This window comes from Nannospalax galili, unplaced genomic scaffold (genome assembly GCF_000622305.1).
Source record: "Nannospalax galili isolate Female #2095 unplaced genomic scaffold, S.galili_v1.0 scaffold2752, whole genome shotgun sequence".
NCBI lineage: Eukaryota > Metazoa > Chordata > Mammalia > Rodentia > Spalacidae > Nannospalax > Nannospalax galili.
This window is the reverse complement of record NW_008330356.1, coordinates 11,749-20,132: the sequence shown is the minus strand read 5'-3', so window position 1 is coordinate 20,132 and position 8,384 is coordinate 11,749. Positions and strand designations below refer to the sequence as shown.

At 38.7% G+C, this 8,384-nt stretch overlaps 1 pseudogene; it reads right to left on the bottom strand.

Annotated features, from left to right (window-relative positions):
* Window positions 1-3,022: 3,022 nt before the first annotated feature.
* LOC103745285 lies at window positions 3,023-5,985 on the bottom strand (annotated as a pseudogene).
* Window positions 5,986-8,384: the final 2,399 nt, after the last annotated feature.

Genomic DNA, 8,384 nt, shown 5'->3' with positions numbered 1-8,384 from the left:
GGACCCAGGTTCAGTTCCCAGCACCCACATGACAGCTAACACCCTTTCTTAATTCCAGTTCCAGGAGTTCTTCTTCCTGGCCCCATGGGCATTGCATGGCATAATGATCTTACATGCATCCAGGCAAAACACTCATATACGTAAAATAAAAATAAGTACATTTAAAAATAAATTTAAAATACATTGGCATTTAATTTGTAGTAGATCACCCATGTGATCTCATCTGTCCTCACCAATAATGCTATATGGATACAGCTTTGAATCCAGATAAAGTCCAAAAAGTGCAAATGTTTTTAACTGTGCCACGAAAAAATGTTTTCTTTAGTAGTCTGTGTGGCAGTTAATCTTCACTATTAAGTTGGTGGGCTTTATAGTCGCTATAGAAATAACCTTCCAGGCATGTCTTGAAGTGCGTTTCTAAATTAGGTTAACTGAAATGGACTATTCCATAGCTAGGGTCCTGTACTGATTAAAAAGGAGGAAGGGAACTGAGCAAGAGTATTCCCCACTCTCTGCTTCCTGACTGCTAACACAGTGTGAACAATAGCCTCACATTCCTGTCAACATAATTTCCCCACCATGGTGGACTGTATCCTCAAAAATCTGAGAATCTGTCTTAGAAACTAATGCTCTTTCCCAAGTAGAGATTTCACACTTACAATGACAAAACACATTGGTGTCTGGAGAGCAGTACATGATGCAGGTGAACGTCAGAGAGGGGATGCTGACTTCAGAACCAAACCTAGTTAGACAGGGGATAGAAGGAAATGCAGCACCTGACTCAGAAAACTCAGTCCTTCCTATGAAATAGGTCTTTCACGTGTAGGTAACTTGTAGCTGTGCTTCTTAGACTCCCAGAATCAATATAGAATGCTTTGACATTGTAGCCCTCTCCTAGAGCAGTTAGCCTTTGGCTGTGGTGTGTCTGTATTATTGTGGTATGTTGTCCTGCCTGGCTTTGTTCTTGCTAGGCAAGCACTTTTCCATTGAGCAACATCTCCAGCCTTCTAATTCTCAAGTCTTGATCCCATTAACTGCATTTATGATTCTCCTAACTGCTTCATCAGATCATTTCCTTTTTATGGCCCAATGTGAGTCTGTTCAGTAGAGTCTATATCGCTTCTAGCTCTGGTCTGTCACTTCTGACTGTCAGTGCAAATTAAATGACACACTAAGCCCTCACTCATCGAAGAGTGCACTCTTTAGTCTCCATGAAAATTAAACCAGAAACTACATGTCAGGGGCAGTGATGTGACTTTTAGGGGAGCAGATGCTTTGTCTATTGAAAATGCTTTGATTCCTGGTTTCAGTGTATTTCTACCATCTTCATTTTCATCACTCCTCCCCTACCTCCCCAGCAGGATGTAGGCAGCTCTCATCAATCAGTGCCTTGTTAAAGTTTTAGACTATTTCTTGACCTTAGAAGTAAGATATTTTCTAGTTTGACTTCTTCCATTCTTAGAAGATAATAATTCATTTCTCCTTATGTTCCTAACACTTAGGTTTTACTCCTTTATCTTATTTCTGTTACTATGGAAATATTGCTAAAATATTTCCTCACAGTCTCTCTTTCTCTGTCTACATAAGACATCCTAATCTGACATGTAACGGTCACATAAGCATACTTCTTTCTACCTTTAAAAAAATCATATTTCCTACTGTCTACATTATTTCAGCCAAATATCCACTGCCTACAAACATGCAATATATGTGTTCTTGTTTCATAAATGTGCTGATAGACACTTGAAGTACGTATCATTTCTCCTTTATATATTTAATGCTTTTATCCTTCAAAAACCTTAAAAAACCCACTCCAATCTGTCCATAATGCATTTTCAAATTATTCTGAACAAAGAACCATTTTAGTTCAAAGAATTAGAGACTTGAGAAAAATTTTTAATTCCTGAATTTATTGAAATCTTTGTGTGTGTATGTTCGTTTGTGTGTGTGTGTGTCGTGTGTGTGCCTGTGTGTGTGTGTGTGTGTGTGTGTGTGCGTATCTGTACCTATATCTGTGCATGTACGCATGTATACACTTGGATAGGGAGGCCAGAGGACATCCTCAAATGTCATTCCTCAAATTCTTTCCACCTTTTTCATTTGACATACAGTCTTCAACTGGCCTGTATCTCATCATGTAGGCTGGGCTTGCTCACCAGAGAACCCCAGGGATCCACCTGTCTCCACATGTCAGCCACAACATCCAACCTTTTGACTTTTTTACCATTTTATTTCTTTACATGGGCTCTTTGGATCAAACCAAGGTGCCTGTTCTTATGTTTGCAAGGCAAACACTGTACCAATGATTCTATTTCTCTAGTCCCTCAAAGCACTTTGGAAATTAAATTCCTTTGATGCCTGAATGTTGGGAGACCTTTGTTATGCAAAAGTCGAAGCTTCTTCACACCGGATAGCTCATGTAGCTCGGGATGTGCTGCGGGCTCCTTTACATAACAAAGTGCTTCCCGGCATCTTTCCTGCCTCTCCTTTTGAGGTGTCCGCCATGAATGCCCTAAACATTAACGTGGCCTTTGTCTCTGAAAAGGTATCATACCTTCCTGTAAATTCCTAGCAGACAACTGTCTGGCAGAAGCCCACTTTTCACATGCAAAAGCATCTAGCAGCCAAGGCTTTTAACACAACCCCCATGGTATAAAAATCTTAGTCTTCTCTCAATAGCGGGGGAATTTAGGGAAACCGGGCCCAGGAATTCAGGGAGATCAGAGATATCAGAGAACTGAGTCTCAGATAATAAAGCTGTACAGACTAAAACTAAGCCTTGAGCCTTTGAGTCTTGTGTACCGGTGACCTAACTCCTCCGGAGGGCAGCACCTTCCGTTACCGAGCCACGGATACTCTAGCTTCGCCGTCCTCGTGCCTCTTCCCTGTGGGGTTCAGTGGCAAGGAGCCCCACTATCCTGAGGAAAGGTATATGGGTGTATTAAGGGACGGGATTTCAACTGGACAAACGCTCCAGTAGCAGGGAAAGCTCAGCAGCAAGAGAAACTGCGGTAGTCATCAGCTACCGCCACTCCCAGAGATGCGGGACCCGAGCCGCCGAGCCCAAGACCCGCAGGGAGTGAGCATACGGCTGCACCCAGAGAGAGAGCACAGCCACCCATATCTGAATCCATATGGAAGCAAATTACAAGACAAGAAATCCTGTGTAACCAGCAGTAGTAGACTGTGGACTCCAAATCATAGCATTTTCCAGATGACAAGGGGTACAATGAATATTGGTTCTGTTCTCTTCTGGAACACTGTTCTACCTCACTTTACTGGAGGAACAGTTCTGTAAACATAGAAGTAAACTTACTACAAATAAGAGTCTCACTCCAGTGGGTGTATATTCTTACAGTTGATCATTTTATATTAGCTAAATCAAATCAGCCTTTCTTTAAATCCCATCTCAGTCATTTACTGGCATGTGACCAATGAGGCTTTTAATATTTTAGTTTCTTTTTAGGTATCAGTCTCATTACTGAGACTTATTGTGTTTTCTTTATAAAAGTTAATAGGAACTCAATCTAATTTTAACTGCGTTGTGGATTTCTTGATAACACCTTATTCGAATGCTCATTTAATGGTGGCTTGCTTCACATTGAAAAGACATCCATTTGCACAAACTTACTTTCCTAATAAAATGTGTATTTGTGAGCCCAGAGTTTATTGAACATGCCTGATTTCATTCCATTCACACCCTGTCACACTTAGCAATGGTGAAGCTTTCCCACTGATGCTTCTGCATTGTTATTCAGTTCATTTATCCTCACTGAGATCTTAACAGTTAGGACGCATTTTACTTCTTTTATACATTGGTACATACTAATCATTCTAGCTAGTTTTGTTACTGGTTATATCTCATGGTACAGAACAGTAAGAAATGCTTTGCAAAAGCTATAAAAAACTAATTTAAACGAATTATGACAGTTATTTCTCCATTCAAATGCTTGAGCTAGACTCTTCCCTCATTTTATACTCTCACCCTCCATACTGTTTTCACTTATGTAACCTATCCAATTGCATTTCAGGATTCATTCAGTGAACAATCATACTTTTCATTAAAATTAATAGGAGCTATACACGGACTGAGTGAGGACTGAAGTAATTGGGATTGTAATGTGAATATAAGAGAGAATTAAGTACCATTGACCTTCTTATTTTAATTAAGTACCCAAACACTCTTAATCAAGCATCTAATTAAATTTAAGAGGAACTGTATTGTGTGCTAATTGCCATTGATTATTAATTATATGGTTATGTATGCATGCAAACACTATAATGTGTATATATCCAAACTCTTTCTGAATGAGAATAACTGAGTGCTGTATAATGAAGCTATTAATGAAATGGAATCTTGCATGAAATGTCATACAAGAAAATAGCAGAGCTTAAAACTTTTCTTTCCTAAATTCTCATTTTTTTAAAAATCAAAGCATATCATATGAACTAGAGAATATCAATAATTATATTAAATTTCTGTTTTTCCAGTCACATTGAGGTTCAAGCAACTCTCTCTCTTTTATTCTTCTTCATCCCACAATATATACCCTCATCAGATCCATCCCACAATCAGACCGTCACACGGAGCCAATCAGGATATGAGCATGAGGCTAACATGCAGGCAGAGCAGCAAATCATTGGGCCACGCAATAGAATCATGCTCGGTGATGTATCATGTCAGGCAGGCTGCGCGTGATCAAGCTTACAGCGCTTGCGCAAATTGGAGCAATCAAGGGAGGGTCATGAGGCTTGGCAGCCAGCCAGGGCGCCATCTTGGCCAGCTCGACCGCGCCCGCTTCCCACATTCTACAACCTATAGTTTTGATATTTAACATTTACTTTATTGTAATCAACTGTTCTAGGTATGCTTTAATCAATTTTATATGGGAACTCATGCCCTCTACTTTAGAAAATGTTCCTGAATTTGTTAGAGGATTTTGTTCATTAATTTCATCATTTCTTCTTTTTTATCTTTAACATAAAATTGTATTCATTTAGAAGCATTTAGAAGGTCAACAAAATAGTCACTTTGTTTTTTTCAATTACAGAGTGGTACTCAGTTAACAACAATTATTTTAATATAAGCTGCGTCAGAGACAACTGAAAACAAAAAAAATTCCTTATATATTATATTAGTACCCTGTGCTGTGCACCAACAAGAACTTGTTTTAAATTCCCACGCCAATTTACAGCCCCTGTACTGTACCAGGCAAGGTTAGTGGCTGTTGAAAATACCACCAGGACAGGGCTACCTAAAGACACATTCAGTAGTGTCCTAACTATACAAGAAAAAGTCACTGTACAGTTTAAAAACAAATCTTACAAAGCCTTACATTTCAAATTTAATCTTTAAAAGGAGTGAGTTGTGTACAGGGGTCTTAAAATACTTCATAAACAAGAAAAAAAACTGTGCCATAACAAACATTTGTCATCATCATCTTCTCTGTTTTCATCTTCCTCCTCATGCTCATACTCTTCATCTTCATCTGCCTCTTTCAGCCTTGACAACCCCTTTTTGGCAGCAACAGGTTTTCCTTTAGCTCTGTAGGCAGCAATATCCGTTTTGTATTTCTCCTTCATCTTAGTCACCTTTTTCTCATAAGGCTGCTTGTCATCTGAAGAGTTTTGTTCCATCTATCTCCCAGTTTCTTTGCACCATCACCATAGATAAGCCAGGGGGCTCTCCTTGGATTTGGGGGTGATATTCAGAACAGAACAAGAAAAAAGCCAAAAACCACCTCTTGGGTGTGTTGGGATTTTTGACTCCTTTTTTGTTTCCCCTTTGGGAAGGTTTTTATTTCTCTTTTATAAGAGCCTCCTCAGCCTTTTCCATGTCTTCAAACTTTCCCTTTTCTTTAGCAGACATGGTCTTACACCTCTCTGAGCACTTCTAGAAAAACTCTGAGATGTTGACAGAAGTGTCAGGGTGCTTCTTCTGTACTCCTCCCGGCAAGTTTGCACGAAGAATGTGTATGATTCTGCCTCTCAGCATCTTGGGATGATCGTTGCCCTTGTTTAGTTGTTTTTCCCAAGCAATGCAGATTCCTCCAGTGTCGGTCTGGCTCTCACTTGCACTGGCACTGTCTCTGTGGAGCTAAATTTTATTTATCTTTTCTTAAAACAAGTCTCTGCTGGATCCTTAAATTACCACTGGTATTGTCATACTTTTATCTCTACTTTTTACCTTGTATCTTTTCCATTCTCTTTCCTTCAGTGTCATAGATAAACTGTCTTGTGCTACCTATAAAAAATGTCTATTGTACTTTTCATGTATTTTTTTTGCTAATTAGAAGTACAATAAGTAAGAAGCTGAGTAGATGATGCTCTGAATAATCCGGGTTCTTTTAAAATGCTTGCTCTTAGCTGTGGGGTGATTGTTTTGATAGTTTTGTTGAAGGACTCCTTATAGCAGTAGGTCTTTTCTTTTGAACTACTTATACTCTGCACAACAGAATTTTCAACCATAACATAGGATAATATATAACAGAGAGCTAGTTCATAACTCTGTGAGTAAAAGTAATGAATCATGTATTTATGGAATATGTCAATATTTTGCAACAGTTACCTAATATCTTTTCATATTGGGACCCATTTATAACTATGAGATTTCCCCATGCATAGACTTACATACCCCTTTCACAGAATAAACTGCATATGTTCTGCAAGTTCTAGTAAAAGGGAAGTTGACTGAATATTGTGTTTGTGGTCATTTCTTTGTTTCTGATTTAGAAGAAAGCAATCTTCCTTATTTAGCATGACCTGCTTTGCCTCTTTTAGAAGTTTCTGGTCTCACAAATTATATTGATTTCTGGGTATAATTGGTTTATTTCTTATTTTCACTTCTGGTGACATACCATTGACCCTTCTGATGAATTCTAAATCTAGCTCCCTTTAATTTGTTTTATTTTTCTGGTGTTTTGATTTGCTGTAAGACAGGGTATGACTTTGTAGCTGAGGGTACTCTAGAAATCTCTCTGTAGCCCATATTACCCTCAAACTGGCAATGATCTTGCTGACTCATCCTCCCAAGTACAAAATTACAAGATGGAGTCCCCATCCCTGTCATTTTACCACTAGGTCACCGGGTTACCAACTTTTAGACTATTATTTCCTGGATTTAATCTTCTCACCTACCCTTGTTGGGTAGGTGTGTCCTCTGAGGGAACTAGAACTGAGAGCCCCAAAACCCAAGTGACTCAGAGGGGAATGGCTTAGGGATGATGCTGTGGACACTGGAAAATGCTGAAGACATGAAGAAGCACTGAGAACACTGGGAAGCCTGGAGCACGCCAGGGAGCAGAAAAAGATTTGCTGTCTGGGAAGAGGATTGCACAGCTGGGCCAATGGCTAGGATCTCAAATGTGAGAGAGAAACCTCACGGGTGTGCATGCCTATGTAAGTGACCCTCTTCCGAATAGCATAAACTTTGTTGGCAAACCTTAATAAATATTCTTATTCCCCATACTGTAGCTTAAGAGGAACATTTGATGGTTTAGTTAGAACCACCCGGAGAGCGTTGCACCTGGGTCTCTGAGGGGAAAATTTGGTGAGGCAGTCCTCACGATTATGCTACTTAATATTACATTTCACATGTGATTCAGAAGAAAATAATAGATGCTATATTTATTTTCAAATACTGCTGCACATAGGTGTTCAACAAAGTGATAACTGAACTAAATATCAAACATGTAACCAAGTTAAAAATGCAGTAGGAATGAAAGCCTAAAGGAAAAGGGGAGGCCTTGGAGTAATAGACATAGCTCTATGCTCTATTTGTGAATATATGTCACTGAACATTTGTCAAATCTTATAGAATATATAACATCAAAAGTAAACCCTATATAAAATATGTACTTTGAGTGAAATTTACATAGCTTTGCAAATTTGCAGATTACAAATGTACCATATGCTATAGAATATTGATACTTAGGATGGCTGAAAATATATCGAGGTTAAAAATGAATGAGAATACCCTGGATCCACTGCTTAGTTTTATTGTGATGATGAAACCACTCTAAAAATAAAGGGTAAAATCATGACATAAATTTCAATAGCCATTCACAATCTTAATCCTGACATTAACCTTCATGATGGATTTCACTAAGCTTACAATCATGCAGCTTTTAACCTTATGCTATTTGATCCTAAGAAGTAGTATACTTATTATAAAGGAGGTTTCATTAAATTACATGTATAGTATACCATTATGATTTGAATTTAATTTGCACCCACAGACTTATGTTTTGAATATCGATTCCATTGTTGGTTGCATGGTGAGGCACCCTCAGTGCTGACCATAGCTATGCCATGTTATATAGCACTAGCAGACCTCAGCAACTGAAAGTAGAGGCAGTTGACTTAAAGTATGGGAATAGAGAAGT